This window comes from Lepeophtheirus salmonis, chromosome 14, assembly GCF_016086655.4.
Source record: "Lepeophtheirus salmonis chromosome 14, UVic_Lsal_1.4, whole genome shotgun sequence".
NCBI classification, from domain to species: domain Eukaryota; kingdom Metazoa; phylum Arthropoda; class Copepoda; order Siphonostomatoida; family Caligidae; genus Lepeophtheirus; species Lepeophtheirus salmonis.
Window position 1 is genome coordinate 5,329,571 of NC_052144.2, and position 20,008 is coordinate 5,349,578.

At 30.6% G+C, this 20,008-nt stretch overlaps 1 long non-coding RNA gene across 1 annotated transcript; it reads right to left on the reverse strand.

Annotated features, from left to right (window-relative positions):
• Positions 1-16,641: 16,641 nt before the first annotated feature.
• On the reverse strand, positions 16,642-18,408 carry LOC139907274 (uncharacterized). Its single transcript, XR_011783745.1, has 2 exons — positions 17,987-18,408; positions 16,642-16,925 (listed from the first exon to the last, which is right to left on the reverse strand). It is a non-coding gene; the product is annotated as an uncharacterized lncRNA (long non-coding RNA).
• Between the last annotated feature and the right edge of the window lie 1,600 nt (positions 18,409-20,008).

Consider the following 20,008-nt stretch of genomic DNA (forward strand, 5'->3'; position numbering starts at 1 on the left):
CCCTTCGAGTGCTAGCCCATCCTGCACATGTGTTCCCTTTCTCATCTTTGGATTTGTTTTTATATATAATTTTATCAGGGTGTTCAACTTGACGGTTGTAGACCCAGTTACGATTGCCGGAGATTTAGTCATTTACTTTATTCAATTCAACTTGATTAAGTGTTTTATTGCAAACGAAACCATGCCCACGACACTTTAGAAAATCACCGAGGCCATGCCTTGTTCTCAATGTAGACTTCGTCGCTTGCACTTATATGTAGAGTTAGAGGGAAAGTGATGCGCAACACTACCTCTAGTCCTGTTGTTGGTGTTGATCAGAGGGTATGAGTCATTAAGAGTGATTTTCTCTCAATTACGGTGAATTTCCTTATTCTGACTTTTTTCAAAAACAGTGTGCTTCCATACAAGACACCCATAGCTGATGATGGGTCTGATCGTGACTATGTAGAGGTAGAAAACTTTATCTGAGGTCAATTTCCAATTTTGCCCTATAACTGCTCTCTCTCACTACAAAAATTTGCTTAGATGTTTTAAAATGTTATGATATTAAAAAGTTAAATTAATTTATGGCTTGAGCATTAAAAATATTCCCTACATCCGGAGTCCTCAACTACAGTTTCGCGAGCCCTTAGGACAGAGGTATCATTCAAAATATATTATAAGATAGATTGGAAAAAGAATGAATACGTCTTGCTCCATGTGATCTAATAAGATTTACATTTCAGGAACAGCTGACACAGTGTTTCATATGGGAGAATGAAGGAGGAAGAGGGCTCTATTTACCTTTTCTAATATTTACAGAGAGGGGACCAAAAAATGGCCTTAGTATTCAACTATGATTTTATCGCCGTTATGTTCAATTATGAGTTTTTATCATGCAATCCAAGGACAGCTAAAACAAAAATAAACAAGTTTTGTTTTTATCTCATGTCTCTAGGTGTAAAAATGTCAGAGTAAAAACAAAAAAGGCAACCCGTTAATAGTAGAGTGATGCAGTTACCCGAAATAAGAATTCCTTGTCAGAATCAGCAGAACCTAATTTTGGTACTGCTCTTAGGTAAGGAATAAACAAATACAAAAAAAATTCAGATTCGGTTAACTTTTACCTCTAGCACAATTGCAATTTCTAAATACGAATGAATAAAAACAAACAAACTTGGTGTGGTATTTTAAAAACAAGTTTTAGAATAAAATATTTCTATGAATAAAAATATTATGATGTTTTATAAGTTTTTTTGTGACTCTAATCTCCTTGATTGTAAAAAGCAATAAGTGATCTTACCAAGACCATTTATTAAGTATAATATACATTATTTAATTTCTACACAAAAATAAAAAAATGAAAACCATTCTTCCTTTTTTTGTTATTAATTATCCTTTTAATAAATTTAAATATAAATTTATGTTACAAATACTAATTAAATACATAGGATATGCAACTCATTTAAACAGGGATTAATCTCATAGCCTCTAAAATATAAATTACTTTTTACAATAATTCAAGAACTAACTAAATTATATTTCCTTTTGAAATATTTTTCACCCATCCTAAAATTATTTTTTATTAACTTATTTACAAAAAGAAAAGTGGACAAAACAATCATAACTGAACTTTTCTTGGACAAAAACATTTTAAGTTATTATATAAGGTTTATTATTGTGTTTTAGTAGTTGCACAGTCAAGATAAGCAATAAACAAGTTATCCTTTGAATAATACTTTGTTTTTATCTATTGTTATTACCTTAATTTTTATCTATATAGTTATTTCACGCTAAAATATGGCTATACATCGAAATTATACTAAAAAAACTTGATTTGTCAAAAAAGGTCATGTAGGCCAAACCTATCGCAGTTGAAGATTTATACGGTCACTTTTTGTTCTATATCTTCATAACAATAATAATTGTAAGTTTAAGCCGGCAGGCGAAATATATTTTTAAAAATATACAGGGTGAGGATTTTAACTTCACCAAATGTAAGGAAATTGTATATTACAATTTATTAGCTAAAATTAATTCACAAATATTTTGATCTTACTTGTAAGAATCCATAGTGAAGTCAATTACTAAAAAAAAACACCTCCAGACTCAACCACAGCCTCCAACATGGTCCTAAAAGGAACTCATTGTCAATGTTGGTGGCTACCATAAGTATGGACGATCGTTAGGAGTCAACTGTATTATGGCAATATTTTTGTACTATATCTCCAAAACGCCCCAGAAATAGTAGTCCAAGGGGTATAAATCTGGTGGGATAGGAGGCCACATTTCCTTTGCCAAAAACATAACAGCCTTAAATATATTGGTATTTCTGGAAAAAACTGCACTTATTCTTAATTTTAAGATGGCAATTGATATCTTAACATCAATTTAAGCTATCGAACATAATTATCTTTGGAGTTATTTGCGTCTTTGGGTGAGTGCACTGGCCGGAGGCACACAATAATGGCCGTATAGTGGTCGTATTTGGAGGATATTTTTAGAATGTGATAGAGTTTTGTGGGTTGAATATGATGATTTTAAATTCCCATCCTGTATTTGTTTAAATGAAAAAAAAATTTGGTTAGCAACTTCACTAATATAAATAATATTATACCAATAATATGTATCGGTATTTTTAATTAGTATGCCCTTCTTCTCTTTTTTGAACCCCTTCACAACATTTGTGTTTTCTTGCTAATTTTTATATTCAACAAATCTTATGAAAAGGGGAGTTCATTTAAACTTTTTTAATTTTCTCTGGCTTCCTCCCATCTCTCCACTCGCCTGTATTCGTAAACATGCCTACTTAGGGATACTAAGCTCAGTACGAATATGACTCTCGAACATTAGTTACTCATTATCCTTCAATACTTCAAAATACCCACGTATTCATTTAATCAGTGAAAAAAAAGTTGCGCACTTTCGTGTATTTTGTGCAATTTAAATGGTAAAATAGACAACATGTTTTTGTGGCCAAAGCAGTCTAGTGAAGTACTTGGAAATTTAGAAAACGTATTGAGCAGGATAGTGAGGACCCATTGACGATGATTTCTCGGAAGTCTTGTGACTCAGAAGCGGCCAAAATTGTCCCAAGTCCTGCTTTGTTAGGGAAAATAAAAAAAAATGACAATTATGGCGGTCAAGCGATGAATGTAAACGTCACAAGGGGCATCTTCTTACCCCTTCAACCAAAGAGAAATGGTCAACCACACCAAGCTAAACCAGAAGCATCTGTTGCGATTTCGGGTTTCTCTATGATGAGAAAAATTTCTGTAAGAACTGGAAGAAAAATAAATAGTCTGCAAAAATTCTTAATCATGTCTTTACGCTCATGAAAGCCATGTATGTAGTTCTTGTTGTAATAATGGAGTGTCACATTATACTGCCCTTCATCTTCAAGCAGGGCCGAAGGTCAAAACAGGATATACAATAGAATATCATCTTTACACCAAAGTGTTTTCCTGGATCTGAAACATCATGAAAGACCAACTTTGAGTCTGGCAGCAAGACGAGGCACCCTGCCAATTTAGTACACCGGTCAAATGTACATCTTTCATCGATACTGTGAAGATGTCGATTCCCTAAATAAAATGGAAATAGTGGTCTAAGATAGAGATATGAAAAACGTAGATCCAATAGTAATTTTGAAAAATTCCTTAAACGATTCTTACCAGAAGTGGCAGAAGTATGGATTGCTAAAATTCTGATTTTTTAACAAAAAATAGAAAGGGAGAACAGGATTGGCTAGTTGTGGCATCTACTTCATATTATGGGCGCCTCAAAGTAGAGAACATTGTTTTAAAGGTCCAGGAGTTGCTCCGTGCCGGAAGACATACAAACATAATTATTCTACTCGGAATCCAAAGCTGCTTGTCCACTTTAACACCACTAGCCACATGTGACCTAGTACAAAATTATAAATCAAAATTTTTGTACATTCAGTTTAAAACAAATAAATTTTATAAAATTTTTTTATTCTTTTAACCGAAGAAGATCTATGGGCCACAGAATCCTTTTTTTAAAAGATATTTGTGTTTTTTGCTTACTGAAAGATGAAGTAATTTCAATCCTACCAACGTTACTTGATTTACTACATTTATGTTAATATAAAACAGATAATATTGGATGTGTTTTGGTCCAGCCATATTGGAACGTCGGCCATACTCAAAATGAATCATTCCCTTACACAGCGAGTTCATTAACCACATTTTTAGTATTCACCCAAAAACAGATGCAGCTCTTCTCTACTATACAGCACTTTCATATTTGTTATATTTTTATGTTTAACCCATAAATTAGAGGGTCATCATCAAAACATGGAGCAATGTTAAGGTGCTAATATGGAGCTACCTGCATTTGGAAAATCACCATAACATATGTCTCAAGTGCTGGGCTGTAACTAGAAACTGTCTAATTAGTGATCGCAAGAGACATAAAAAGAGCTTCTGTAGAGTCAAGATTATAGACAAAGAGACCAAAAGAATTGGTTCAGGCATTTTACGACACCCATAAAGGCAGAAGAGGCACGGTGACTGTCAATTGCCTTACTCGTGAATTTGATAGCAGCAAGACCACCATGATAAAAATTAATCTTTATTACCTATAAAAGAGTTCTTTGTTAAGTTATGAAGCATCTGGATCCAGTTAAGCGTGTGACCCAGTCAAAAAACCTCCTCAAAAATCTAAAGGAAAAACTGTTGGCCTCTCACAGGTCGACTGTTCCCCCTGGAATGTTCTATTTTCGGGTCATCATTATTTCTTGAGCCATCCTAGAGCAACGCTTTTTAGAGAACTGATGTTCAAAGTTCTGCACCTTTACTAGAACTGGTCATTCAGGCAAAAGATTCCATATGGATTGAGAATGCAAATAAGGTGTCCAATGATTGTACTTAGGAATTAAATTTTCAAAAATTCAGTGTGGATTGCCGTAAGGGAATACAAGTCAAAACAGAGCAAGTTTTGGTTTGATGAAAAGAAATTCGCTTAATTCTGCACGATACAGTGTACAGTTTGATCGTTTGAAGCTGGCTCTCAAACAAAAGCCGCCAGCATTGGTGAATAGGAGACAACAAGACAATACCAGCTGCACACATATATGATGATGTGCCATAAAGTCCCTCGACTGGGAAGTTATCGAATGTATCAAATACGGAGGAGCCTGAATGAGAACTACAACGAATAAATAAAAAAAAGTAATGAATAAAGAAAAGAGATGCATCCTCCACAAGATAAAGGTTTGAAAAATTAATAAACCTGTTATATGAATAAAACTTTAATTGAAGTCCCGTACATTTAAAAAAAATAGGTAAATTCACGTAACGAACTACATCATCATTCATTATTATTCATTGATTTTTAATTAGATTGACTATTTAAAGACCTTCTTTTTGTATATCGCTATTATTAATTTCATTCATGTATTTTTATTGTGCCATTTGTTTCAATTTTTATATTATAATCAACGAACAAACTTTTAATATTAAAAGATACTATTTCTTCTAAATAAATTTAAATACAAAAATATTTAAATACTCTTGCAAGGTAAGAATGCGTATTTTTAATTATTTTGTATTCTATTAAATATTGTTAAATTCTTAATGGCTTCTCTTGGTAAGTGATGACAATATACATAATAATTCAAATTCGTTCTGAACCAGTTTTTTTAAGCTTTATTCAATTTTAATGTAATTTATGTTTGATTTTGATAGTATAGATATTTTAAGAACTGCAAATAAGGTCTTCCATGATCCATATATGTATTTATTAGAAAAAGTCCTTTTTTAGTCAACTTAATATAGAAAAGAAAAAGATGTTTAAAGTTCCAAAAACTTTATGATTCAGTGAACTGAATAAGTTTCTATATAATTACAAATTAATTATTATTTTTATATTCCTGTAATTGGTGAGATGGATTTTCAGTCATTAAGTTTTAGTTATGGTTATAGTAGAACAATTGCACCATTCAATAGTTTTTGAATCCATATACACCATGCATATTTACTTTTCTTATAGTCCCCGAGCATCGAACCTACGCAAATTGAGTTCAAGAGAATCATTAGTTCCGAGAAAGCTTTCCATTAAGCTACGTCCCTACAAAAATTATCTTTAAAAAATGTTTTGTTTACAATTTGTCCGTATAGTTCGCCTTTGTTAATTGAGGTTTATTTAATTTAATAAACTGCTCCGCTTCAAAGTTTTTTTCCCCCTATCTCTTTCTTAGATTATTCTTTTTTTAAATGTCAAGACGGAGTCGTAGAAAGGTAGACTCAAAAATGTAATATTGTAGATATTATTTAAAAAATCTACATAATCTCATAACGAAATGAGACGTAATAATTTGATTCCTAACATTCCCATTGTGTTATGAATATTTGTTAGAAATTGTTCCCAAAAATAAAATAAAAATATGTTTTGAATATAAAATATCAAATTATATCTTGTTAAAATACAAAACTCATGTTAAAATGTTAAAATAAGGAATTATTATTTATCGATGTGTTATATTCGTACAATGCAAAATGAATGGAAGAGTTAAAATAAATACAAAATTTAAATGATGTAATAATCATAATAATTGTTCAACTGTTTATATTGTAATTAAATACATATTATTTTTAGGGTTTCTTTTTTCCCCTAGTTCACTAACTGACTAAAAAAAGGATGTTCAATACCATAAGGATAAAAGAACATTGTTTAGTTTTTGAAAATATGGAATCGTAAACCAATAAACTTGTAATTGACTTCATCTTACCCCACACTTATCAAAGATCCTTTAAAAAATTCAAAAGATTATTAAAAGGAGGAAGAAAGGCACATTAAAAAAAGATTTTAGTATAAACAATACTTGTGTTGCAGTCAAAACAAATCTTGAGTCTGCGGAACCTCTACAAAATACTCAACGTTGTTACCATATATACAAAAAAAAGGCTAAAGGAGTGGAATGTTATATAATTCATAAATAAGTTGCCCGAAGTAGAATACTCTCCTAAAATGAGTAATTTTTGTTTTTACTTTGAACATATAAAGTTTCTTATAACAAATTCTATGAAACTAGCACTAGCCTAAAATTTAAGAAGTTTTGTCTAAAGGCGATAAAGTTTTTCAGAGAATATGTTGGCTTTAATGATTTTGATTATTAAAAGATTTAATCCACAATATTACAATTTTGATTGGATAAGTTTTGTGCGTTTCCAACAAATTAATTATAAATATTTAATGTAAAAAAATAATAATTTTGAATTAATAGAAAAAATTATGGCCTATATTTATTAATTAATATTTTAAACAAATTATATGAACAAAAGCCTGTGTTTTTGATCTATCTACTATAAATTAAAATAAAATGGTTATTTTATAAGTTTTATTCAAAAACAAAAATTGAACAGCAAATACAATCAATGAGAATATATATATCACTCAATGTACCTTCTGTTGGCCCCAATAAAGTCATCGATGCAGGTTCTGAACCACACAGAACCCCTTGAAACTTGAATTCAAACTTAATTCTTGCATCCCTATTCGATGGAGTAAATCAAGGACTTACCAATGCTCTAGTGATATCAGTGCACTTTTTACTCAAAATAATTAGACAAAATAATCAATCAAATTAAGTTTGGGGGAGCTAGAAGTCGAAAAATGCATGGACACCCAGTCGTAGCAGTGCTTCCAGAGTCGACCCTGAGTCGTTTTTGAGGTGTGGTTTGGGGCAAAGTCCCGCAATAATTCTCCTGTTGATCCCTGTAACCTCAGTATTGCTAATATCCTGAGGTTTTGCACAAAAATCATAACAACAGCCAACCAATGCTTGGTCACTGAAAATTAAATAGACATAAAATGTTCTTTTATTGACTTTGTGACTGTGTTTTTGGCTACTAACTTAAATGTTTATACCTACAAATCTGGCAATCTAAATACTCTACATATTATGCAACTATTGAAAAAGTTAAATGAAAGAAAAATTATTGCAATAGAAACAGTTGTAATAATAGTTTTTGCTACAACTTGATATCAGATAGATCTCAAACCAGATGAGTCTATTCTTAGCTTAATATCCAACACAAAACAAATTTTAATAGTGAAATAATGACTAAGTGAAATTGTGAGCATATTTAATTGATAAGGTAAAAGGATCCTTAGTCAGGGTTACAAAATTGGTTGATTGCAAGCAATTTTTCAATGAAAAACAAGCAATGTTGTAGTTTTGTCTTCTTACAAAAATTGAAGACGATAACAACAGAATAGGACAACAAACAAGAACATCATCTACCAGAACTTGAACGTAATTGCTATTTTTATTGTGAGTCAAATACATCAAATCGATCTGTTAGACGTTTAAGAAATGCAAGAAGAAAGGTCATTTAGAGAAAAATTTCTTACATGATGCTAAATCTTCATAGAAGAGTAAGACCAAACCAATCAAAACGTTGACGATCCGAGTGAAAACTTTATCCATCGATCACGTCACTCCATATCTCGAGGCAAAAGTTTATCCTAGGTCAGGCTAACCTTTTACCATGAAATCCCTCCCAGATACAGGAGCAACTGAGTCTCTTATTTCTCACGACTTGGTAGACGAGTACAACATCGAAATAGACTCAACTAAAAGAATCTCCATCTAATGCAGAAAAATTCAAGCTTGAGATGCATGGGTGCCGTTTGTCTTCGAATCAAAATTGGAGAAGTCTCCGAAAGAGACATCACAGCATATGTTACTCCAGATCTGTAAGATTAATTAATTGTTGCATGGGATGGTCTATAAAAACTGCGGGTTATACCTGAATCTTTTCCTCAAGTATTTCAAGTAACTCAAAATGAATCTATTATCCGTAAAACAGTATCGACAACGGAGATATATCTTTCCAAAATATGAAAAGGGAAGTATCGGGAATGTCAAACGAAATTAAACGGTTGATATCAACCTGTAAATCATGCCAAGAGTTTGGCTCTTCTCTACATATAGAATCACTGCAACCATCTACACCCGTCTAGGCCCTTCGAATCTGTTTCTTCCGACCTAGAGGAAGTCAACTGAAAAACATGTTTTGTTGTCGTGGGCAACTATTCAGGGTGACCCCACATAAGTCAGTTACAAAAAACTTAAACTAAGTCAGTCACTGATATCATACAACGTGGTTTGAAGATTGGGGGCTTCCAATGCATATTCGAAATTGCGGTGGACCACAATTCAAGACAGAGTTTGGGGACTTCTGCAACGATTTAGGCATTAAACATGAGATCACATCGCCAGACTCACCCAAATCCAACAGATATGCAGAGATTGCCGTTAAATTCATCAAGATGATCCTCAAAAAATCTAATGACTGTGCTTCATTTCATTCATAATTCCTGGAACTGAAAAATACACCCATATCTGACTGAGTCAGTTCAGACAAATGGTTATTTGGGTACTCACAAATAACTCTGGTCCCAGCACTGCCTATTGTCTACATTCACCTGACGCCTTCCAATTTTGAGGGGGCGAGTGAGATGAACAGAGAAAAGGACCTCTCAATCTAAAAAACATTATGATCGCAGCTCTGCATTCCTGGAGATCACATTAGGATCTAAAATACAAAGACAAATATGTGGGACAGACGTTGAGTTATTTTTAACACTCCAACTTTGCTACTGTAGAAGGAAATAAAATTACTATACGTAATAGATGCTTCCTAAAAACGTATCAACCGGAATGTTATGAAAAACGACTTACATAATTATTTGCCATTCTTGTGTATAAATGTTTTTGGAAGAGTATTGATAATGTTAATTTATTGGGTATTGGTCGTCTTGAGAGGAGATGTGAGGTCATCGTATAGAACGATTAAAACCTGTTTGTATATAATATTAGAATGTACCTATGTATAGAATGTATTTAATCAGTATCAGTAGAATCGTTTATTAGTAGAAACATCTTAAGTTGGTAAATCAATATTAACTTTCTTTCTTGATGGGTTTCGTGACATTTGTTCTAAAAAGTATTCCCTTTAGTCTTAGATGAGCATTGAGTAGGGAAAGATACAATATAATTAAGATTTCCTTCCTGTGGTGAGGAGTGTGGCAGAGACGGCTTATTAAATGAGCGTATCCAAACCCACTGTTTACCCAGTTTGGAGGACAATAACATAATTGAAAAACGTCCATAAGGTGTTAGGAATAAAAATTATTAATCCAGAAATGACCAACAAATTTTTGGAGGCAGATTCAAAATAGTCAATGAGAGCTCAGACATCACATCTGGGCGTAAATGAGACGACAATGAAGACCATGGTTAAAGACAAAATTTCTAGATGTAAATGTGGAAATACAGCAGGATAGGCCCTTCCACATATGGCAAAAGAGGTCCAGTATTTTTTACAAACAAATACGTGGTATCCCGTTCAAAGAAATGTGGATCCTATCAGCACATACCTAAACCTGTTGGATTTTACCATCTGGATTCAAATTGAGTCTAAAGCATGTAAAATTTGCATCATTGACGTAATTAAACTACACAAATCATTGCTACCTTTCCTTTAGGAGGAGGCTAATGGCCATTATCGAGGCTGATTGAGGTTATATTGAGTGAATTAGTTATTTCAATGCATGATTTTCAATTTTTTAAAGTTTCATTAAATTTGGACCAGTTGTCTCATATGATTAAAGATATTGCATTCATCTATCAAAATTGAAAATTTGCTTAACTATACTTTTAAATTAAATGTGGCCTCATTTGGCCTGAATGATCACAATGAATACAATAAGAATCTTTACCCATTAATTTTTGAAAAATCTTGGCTTATATTTTCTGGTATTATCTTATAACACGTTTTCAGATGCCTGACTGACTTTGACCGTATACACTATATCTCTGTTTAAATATAGTTGCAAGAACATCATGTGTCTTTTGGTTAGAGATATTGTCTCTGCACGTCATTAAATTGCTGATGCAGTTTCTGATCTCTCTTTATTTTGCTTGTATTGTGGAGATGAAGAACTTGGATGATTCGGACACATGCAAAGAATCATCGCCTGACTCAAAGACCAATACTTGTATTTAAGTTTTCGTAAGACTGAAACCATTGAAAAAATAAAGATGTTTTTTCTTAAAATAAGAGATTTAGAGAGAGAAAGACAAAAATCAAAATTTAATTCCAAAGGAATTTTGTATCTGTAATCAAAATTTTGATCCCGTTCATACAATTTCAAATAACTTTACGCTTTGTTGGCATCCTACCAAGATGTAAAAGATTTGGAATTTGAAAGCGTCTTTTTGGTGTCTAACAAGGAGAAAGATTTTTCGTCCAAATTGATAAATTCTTTATTAATTTCAATATACTTTTTATCATACAAAAAACAGATAATTATTTCAAATACATAACCTCCTAACCTATTAAAATGGTATAATCACTTTCATTTCAGACTTACACAATTTATTTAGTCTATATTAAATCTCAAAAGAAAGTATTTAACGCCGTCCTGGTAACTATTAGATATGTTAAGAAAAATGAATTTTAAAATCTGTAGAGACGGGGAGAAGTTTTTTATATCTTTAAAAAAATGATATCATTTATGACATTTAAATACAATTGTTCATCGAAGTGAAGGGTTTTCATATGCTCAATCTTAAAAAAATAAAATAAGAATCACATTACTGTAGGAGATAACTATGAACAATTTGAGTTTTTTTTTTGTCATTATAATTTAAATCTGTCAATTAATAATCCAAAATAAAAGTTTGAGAAAAGACTATTAAATTTTTATATACTTTTGAAGTTAGTTTATTTAGAATTACATGAAATATTATTATAAAGGACTTGTTCTATCCAAATAACAACAACTTAGTAATGTATAAAATATGTGCAATTTAAATATAAAATAAACCAAAAATAAAAGTCATAACTGTTTGGTAGGAGAGCAACGTTTTATGAAGTGTATTCTCGTTTTATAAATAATATAAGCTACAAACAGCCGAGAAAGGAAGAAAATAAATATAAATCTGACTCTGTCTATAGTAAAAACATATACCCTGGAATTATTCTGATATTGGTCATCACCTCTACTCAGGGCCAACAAGGACTTGCACTTATAACCCCCGAGCAATCCCTTTTTGTAACTCTTAGTTCACACAGAATGCATAAAACGTGTTCTTTTAGTATGTAAAAATGAAGAAAAAAACAGACAATGAACGTGGTAATTCTGAGAAACGGAAGAATGTTTGAGAATAAAGTAGTTTATCTGTGAAGACGTTTTATTAGATCAGCAGCCGTGAGAATAAGCAAATAAAAAGAATCCCACTCCTTATTTTGCAAGGACATATAGACTCTAATTTCTCCGATGTTGATCCTCAGTTTTACTTTGAAGCATGCAAAGACTTTCACTTATAACTCTCTACTAACCCTGATTGTTTTTTCTTTATACTTCGGTCCCTCTTTCTCAAAAATAAAGAATAATGTTAGCAGCTTTGTAAAGTAAAATTATTTTATTCCAAATTAGCTTTCTTTTGAGAAACTAATGAATTACAATCCCCCCAAAATTGGATGCATTATGAATATGAATGAAAAATTATTTACATTAAAGATGAGGTAAAAATATAGTATACACAAGATATTTCAAGGATGTTTCAGCCTTTGAAGAGGATGAATACCCAAAAGAAATAAACGAAACTAAAGATAATTCAGTTTTTGGAAGTAAAATATATTCATTTGAAGTCAAAAAATTAAGTATGTTTAATATTAAAAAAAAATATATATTTATTTGAAACTTGACGTAGAACAATTTATACTGTGGTAAGCTCCCTTTGAACTTATTCTTATGTTTAAAAAAGTATATTTAAAGAAAAAATAAATAAGCAAGAGTTACGAAATTCAAATATAGTTACAGGCAGATCCTAAATGAAAAAATTGTTTTTTTTATCATGAAGAAGTGAAAACCTTTTTTTACCTGTTCCACGAATGTGTAAAAATTATTTATACGATGCTTTAGGAAGAGATCTGGATTAACTATGATGCAAAAGACTGAGTCTCTCGGATCGGTTCATTGTAACGTGATCACAGAACTCCCTTCGTGGCTCCATGGTTACGTCTCTCAAGCAGTTATAATCCTCAACTCCCTCTTCATCGATGGAAACTACTAACACAAAATAAAAAATATTTACCAACAACATTTATTTGTCTGAACCGGCTCGAGATTTCCTTTTATTTATCTGATATCTTTATCAGATCTTTAGATTTACCGGTTTATTTTTTTGTTTTCCGCCTTATGTTGTTATCCTAATTTATATATTAATTGCAAATATCGGTGTGTGTGTGTCCGGGATTTATAGCCAAATCATTTGATTGATTTTACTGATTTTTTTTTCAAGTAGGTTCTTAACTCTGATGATAATTTTTTAGGTCTTCAAAGTCATGGCCCCATAAAATAGCATTGTTTTTAAAAAAAAAAAACCTATTTGATATTAAAAAAAATAAAACAGTAAGCTCTAAGAATCCTTCTCGTTGTCCATAATTAATTATAATTTATTTATGTCCTGGACAACGCCGGATAAACCTACTCTAGTCACTCTGAATGATGAATAAGTTATAAGAACCTAATAAGAGTCTTGTCTTTCATCATTTTCTGCATAAAAAAAGTTCAGAACAAGATACAGAATAAATACTTTTACCTAAGTTTCATTAATCGTACTTTTGATTTGGTAATTGTCTTCTGGGTAAAAAATGGCTCAATATTAATTGCCCCCATTTATTATAATCTCAGATATTTTAGAATTCAGATGACCGAGAGAAAAATTGATATCAGTTTTGGATTCATTGTTACAAAATTTCCCCCATGTATTTTTGTCGAAAGCAGAGTCTTATATTTGTAAATTCATCCAAATAATTCTTGACACAATAGATGTATCCTCCTTGGACGACATAAAGTTCCTCAACGAATCTTAATGGAAGTGAATTCTCGATGGTTATGTTAGACCAAAGTTGGATTTTGAAATGTGAAGACTTACTACTTAAAATCTTAATCTGGTCTAAATTAATTATCAAAGAAAGGTGCATTTTTAAATACTTTGATTCTGCGTCCCGAATTTTGACATCTTTCTCCTTCAAATTCTTCAATAATTCCTTTACTTCTGCTTAATATACTCAAAGTTGGATTTGTAGGTTGTTATTAATATATTTTATATGTCTTTCCTCAATATATATGAAGCAATTATTATTTTTTTAAAGATAAAGTAACTTATGCCAAAACAAAATTATCTTAATAATAAGCTTCTTCTTCTATTTATGATTAAATTAGACGCATGTCCACTCAGTGCATTTCTCCATTTTCGGAAATAGGAGGTTCCAAATAAGGAATAAAGTATGTATGATCCTGAAATAGTGGAGATCTCCTTTTAATTTGATCTAAAAAGTTGCTTCAGATTTCATAAATTATGAAATCTGCTTAGCATGGTCATTGTTCCCTGGAATGAAAATAGTTATGTTGGAGTTTTTGAGGATACTTAGAACTTGAGATTTTAGATGTTTAAACAATTTTTGAAAAGCTTGAGAGTTGGAATTCTTTCCGAGTTGATTTTCTTCATAAATTTTAGAGCACAATCGAGAATTATCTGATGGTTTTCAAAGATTTCTTTTCATTTTTAGGAGATTTGCCTTCCAATGAATTTGCATCTTAGAATTAAAAAAAAGTGTAATCCCCTCAGCTCCAGATCAATTCCACAATCGACGACACAAAAAGAGGGAATACAAAATGTATTTTTACATAATATATCGCCTTTGTAGAGTTATTCACCTACAATATAGTATTAAATTTTGAATTTTTTGGCCGTAACTCAAGCACATGAGGAGGTCAGCTATAGTGAAAGCAGATAGCCTGGTTACGTAACTTGACTTAAATGGAGCTGATCAAAAGAAGCTCGAGATCTTCTTTACTTTATCTGATTTCCTTATCAGAACTGGATCTGCCAATTTTTTTTTTTTTTTTTTTTTCCCTTTCTTGTTGGTACCCAAGGTGAAAAGAAAAACAATATTAGACCATCTTGTAATTCAGCTTGCTAGAATTTTGAATTTAATCTATCGTACCGACTGCTAAGCAAGACACACAGATTTTGACAAAACATGAAACCAATCATAGTCTATGACGTCACTATTGCTTGAATGTTCAATTTGATGTATCGTACCGACTGCTGGGTAAGAAAGACAGATTTTGACAAAACACAAAACCAATCCTAGGCTATGACGTCAAGATTGCTTGAATGTTCAATTTGATGTATCGTACCAGCTTTTGGGTAAGAAAGACAGATTTTGACAAAATACGAAACCACTCATACACTTTGACGTCAATATTAAAAAATGAGCTGAAAGTCAAACATCAGTCGGTCACAAAGTTATGGTATAGCTATAGTAGATTTCAATTTTTCTGTTGATATAGAAATTTTATTATTAATTTAGAATATACATAGATATGCCTTTCCGCTCTAATAAAACCTTCAAATATTGAAATAACAAATTTATTTAAACATGTTTTAAAAACTCTATTGAAATCATAATTGGACCAATGTAGCTATTTTATTGTCTATTTTGGGAGTCACGAACGATAATAACCAATTTTGCATCTTTTTTTTTAGCCATATTTGATATTCATTCCACGCATGTACTAATTTTAATATTCTTCAAAATATTATATATTATTTTGTTTAACCTATTTAAATGGTTTTAATATTGCAGTGAATATTTAGATATAAAAAATAAATTAGCTAATTCACTAAAATTTAATATAAACTTATCCAAAAATATTTTTTTAGGAATGAAAATGATCATTTATTATTACAAAAATATTTATTAACTCGTCATAAGTTTTTTTTTTTATAGATTGATTGGATTTATTTAAGTTTTTTTTCCTTCTGCAAATACAATTGTATTAAAAAACTATAAAATGCCTCTATTTAAAAAAAGATGGAAAATTTATGTTAAAAAAAGCGGTATTGAATTTTTTTTTAATAATTATATATTTTTCTTAAAATAAGATTCAAAATGTATATAGAGTAAGAGGTTTTGTGGGAAAACTTTATTCATTCCGATCGTATTTGTATATTATTCATGGTTGAGATGATAATCATGACTAGTTTTTTTTATCTATTCTCTTTATTAATGAGAACAATTAGCCATTTATGTATTTTAAAATGAAGATTACTTGTTTTGTTGCCTCTATAGAATAACAAAATTATCAATATATAAATAAGAATTTAATATTAGTTTAAATTTTATTGATTGGAAGATAAAGAAAAAAAAATCGATTTTTTTTTACATGAACACAAGCAGAGTTTATGTTATTTGATATCCTTGTTGTCCTGTAAATTTTCCTCTAAAAAGCTTAACTCTTTGAGCAATAATAATTTCACCCACTAAGAGAAAAACTCTTTTTTGGACGTCTGATAATTACTTAGATCTTGCAGACAAGTATTCTCTTGATGCAAATGATAACCCCACATTGATTGTAAACAAAAAAGTAAGTTTATTAAGATTAATGGGCTGAAAATAAAGTTACATCATCAATAGACATCTGCCAATATAGTGCAAGACTCCGTTTGGTCTCTATTTCAATAACGAAATAACATTTCCATGTCCAAAATAAAACCGAAGGAAATATTAAGATAAAAAATAAAATAATGGAGAACTAATAAATAGGGAATTTAAATGTACAAAAAACGTTAATGATCTCATTATTTTTATTTTTTCAATTAATACACAAACAAATGTGTAATTATTTTGATACATTTTAATTGTCTTCTATTAAACAACTTATAATTAGCTCATATGGCACACATTAACTAGTTTATTTATTTTTGTAAAGATCCCAGTTTTTCGAAAAAAAAATATTCCAATATGCTAACATGCATCTTAGCTGTTCGAAAGAGGATTGCTGAGTCAATAACTTTTGGAATTGCAACGAAATTTAGATGTTCCAATATAAATCTATTAAAAGTAAGAAGTCATTAATATTTTTCAAAGCACATAGTCACTTAAAAATTCTCAATAACTATTTATTTTTAATATATGAGATATCTTTGAGAGTTTAAAATACTCTTCCACTAGTTTTTATAAGGCAAAATAGTATTAATAGAGTATTAATGAAATAGGAAGTGAGGCTTGAAGTGTTGAAAATGTATCCATTTTTGCAGTACAGAACGAATTAAAACTTATAAATGGAATTGATATATGTGATAAAGACTAGGTACTACGTGTAAGGCCAACTTAAATAAACCAATATATCTTAATGTAATAAGTTTGATCTTGTATTTATTTATGTTCATATTCGACCTTGTATAGTAATTCTTTTATATACACAGTACTTCAAAATCTTCCTGTCTTAATAATAAAAAGTTTTAATTAATGAAGAAAAAACGAAGGGAGGAAGGGAATATTTGGTGATGTAGCAGGTTCGCCATTACTATTTCGTTGTGATTCGTACGCTATAGGTATTAAGGACAATAAAGGACTCTTAAGAAAGAAAAGATTTTACTTAAAGTAGGGATTGAAGCGGTGTTGACTATAGGAGGATTGAACACAAGAGTTACAATGAAGGATTTATGGGTGGAGGATGATAAATTTCTTTTTTCCTCACTGTATTTTCCATTCTAATTTTCTTTGTATAAATCTTCACTTATGTAATATAAATATATGATAGTTTCATACAAAATATTTATATGCTATAGCAGAATAGAATATGCTTTCCCAACCAAACTATAGCGAGAAGAGAGGCGAGTTTAGAATCATCTTCCACTTGTTTTCCAATTGCAAAAGAGACTCACAGCCATTAAAGAAATAAATAATTAGGGATGAGGCTTAAAGTGTCCAGGTTAATTAGTTATCAATAGAGACCTTACACATCAACCTCCATGTTATAAATTGAATTGATATCAATGTGATTGAGATGAATTATTTCTGCTTTATACACATCAAGAACATTCATGAATAAAATTGAGTTCTTAGAATACGAGACGAAGCAGAGTGGACTTAAGGGAAAAAATACTCACTAAATTCAATAAAGGAGAAGTGGATGGTGCATGAGAACTCTCTCAGTAACCTCACTGGATCTTTCAGTCGATTATTCTGTCGTTTGATGGAACTCCATAGTTCATATACGTAGTATTATACGATGATTCTGTAGAAGATCTGGAGGAATTTATGTATTCTTGAGAATTTGAGTGTTGTTTTTTTCGCCTCGTCTCGAGCTTATCTTGACTTTCTGTGACAAAATTATCGTCTTGAAAATGAAGAGGGCAAACTCATGAATTCTTAGACTCCACTAGGTTGCCTAGGAATCGCTCTAAGCCAGACACTTTTTATTCAATTAATCATGAGGGAGAAACCATAGAGACACAATAGGGTCCTTTGGTGCATTTTTATATCCACTGCAATAATTTGGTACACAACAACAGGTTGAGATTACGAAAAAAGATCTAAAACATGATGTCAAATTCATTGGGGGTATATATACTACATAACTACGACCAAATAGTTGTATCTTCTATTAATTTTTATTATTAATTTTACAATAATCGTTTAAAAAACTAATTATGGAATCAGTTTAATCAAATTACATCAATTTTCTTACAAGTTTCCTTTAATTTCAGTTTCGACAATATTGGCTTCACGATTATTAGAACATTCCCTCAAATGGAGTGAATAATCAAGGATTCAATTCAAATGATGGGAAATAGGAAATTTTGTTGTTACGTATAAAAAAGTAAAATAATCTAAATAAAAAAACAAAGCACCTAACCTGTAAGGAAAACAAGGAAAAATTAAAAGCCTGAGTTTTCTATATGTCTAGAATGCCGTGCAACAGGGAAAGAAAAAACTTTTTGTATTTTTTTTCCTACTAAATTTTAATTAATATAGACATTCAATTATCAAAATAAATATAGATGACAGAGTATGAAATAATACAAATTCTAAACAAAAGCCCTTTATTGAAATAAATTAATATAAAAGGCCCATATCTACGTAATATATTTTTTGTGTTAATTATAAGTAGAATCAGCTTCTTTAAATCATACAAGAGTCACCTTACGAAAATATATGAAAACAGTTGAATGGAAAATAAACAAAATCTTTGTGTATTTAAAAAGTGAGCCATTAATGTTATCTATTCTACGGTCGATATAAAAACTACATCTAAGAAAATGTCATATAAATATGGTAACATTGAAAGACTACATAATTTATACTGACAGATCGTTGATAAGCTATAACTTTCTAAATTGGGAGAAATAATTAAGAAAAGCATACATATTAAGCTTTTAGCAACATTTACTTTTTTTTCATGTTTACTGTTACTTAAAAAATATTTATATCCCTATTTATAGTATTAATGTCAGTCACATTATTTCACAACTTATTTAATGTTTTGAAATAATTACGTGTAGTTTGCGATGAAATCGTTATTATTGAGGGCGTATTAAGGAAAAGTAATCGAAAATTAACATTGTCATTCTGACAATTTGAAAAATGTTATAAGAGTAGCTTATTTGAAATGACGTTTAATCAGATGAGCTACAAGATGCTGGGTCAGAGAAGGAGAATAATAAATAAATAATCAAGAACATAGCAAAGAATTACTCTGTTGTTGATCGCCAGTTCTTCTCTAATTCCATCAAGGACCTACAATTATAACTACAAAACAAATCTTCAATGGTAAAAATATATGTTCCATGATATCCATGATCAGGCACCACTCAAAGTAAAATTGCTCAAGATTTTATTTTTAAACCTTTTTTATCTGTCTTTGACAGTATTTGGTGTAACCTGTTGCTTTATGACAACCAAAAGTGTCTCTATCAACTTTGAAAATAATTTATTGCTAATGTACTTTTCTTTATATTTGTGTATATTATAAATTACGTATAATTTGAAAAAAGATTACTGTACCCACAAACCATACAGTATGGTAATTTCTATATTAGGAGAGAGTGGGGCTAGTAACCACTCTAGCATATTAATCAAGTTTCTACGAGCTGAAAGTAATAACCACCTCTAAGTAACGATAAAACACA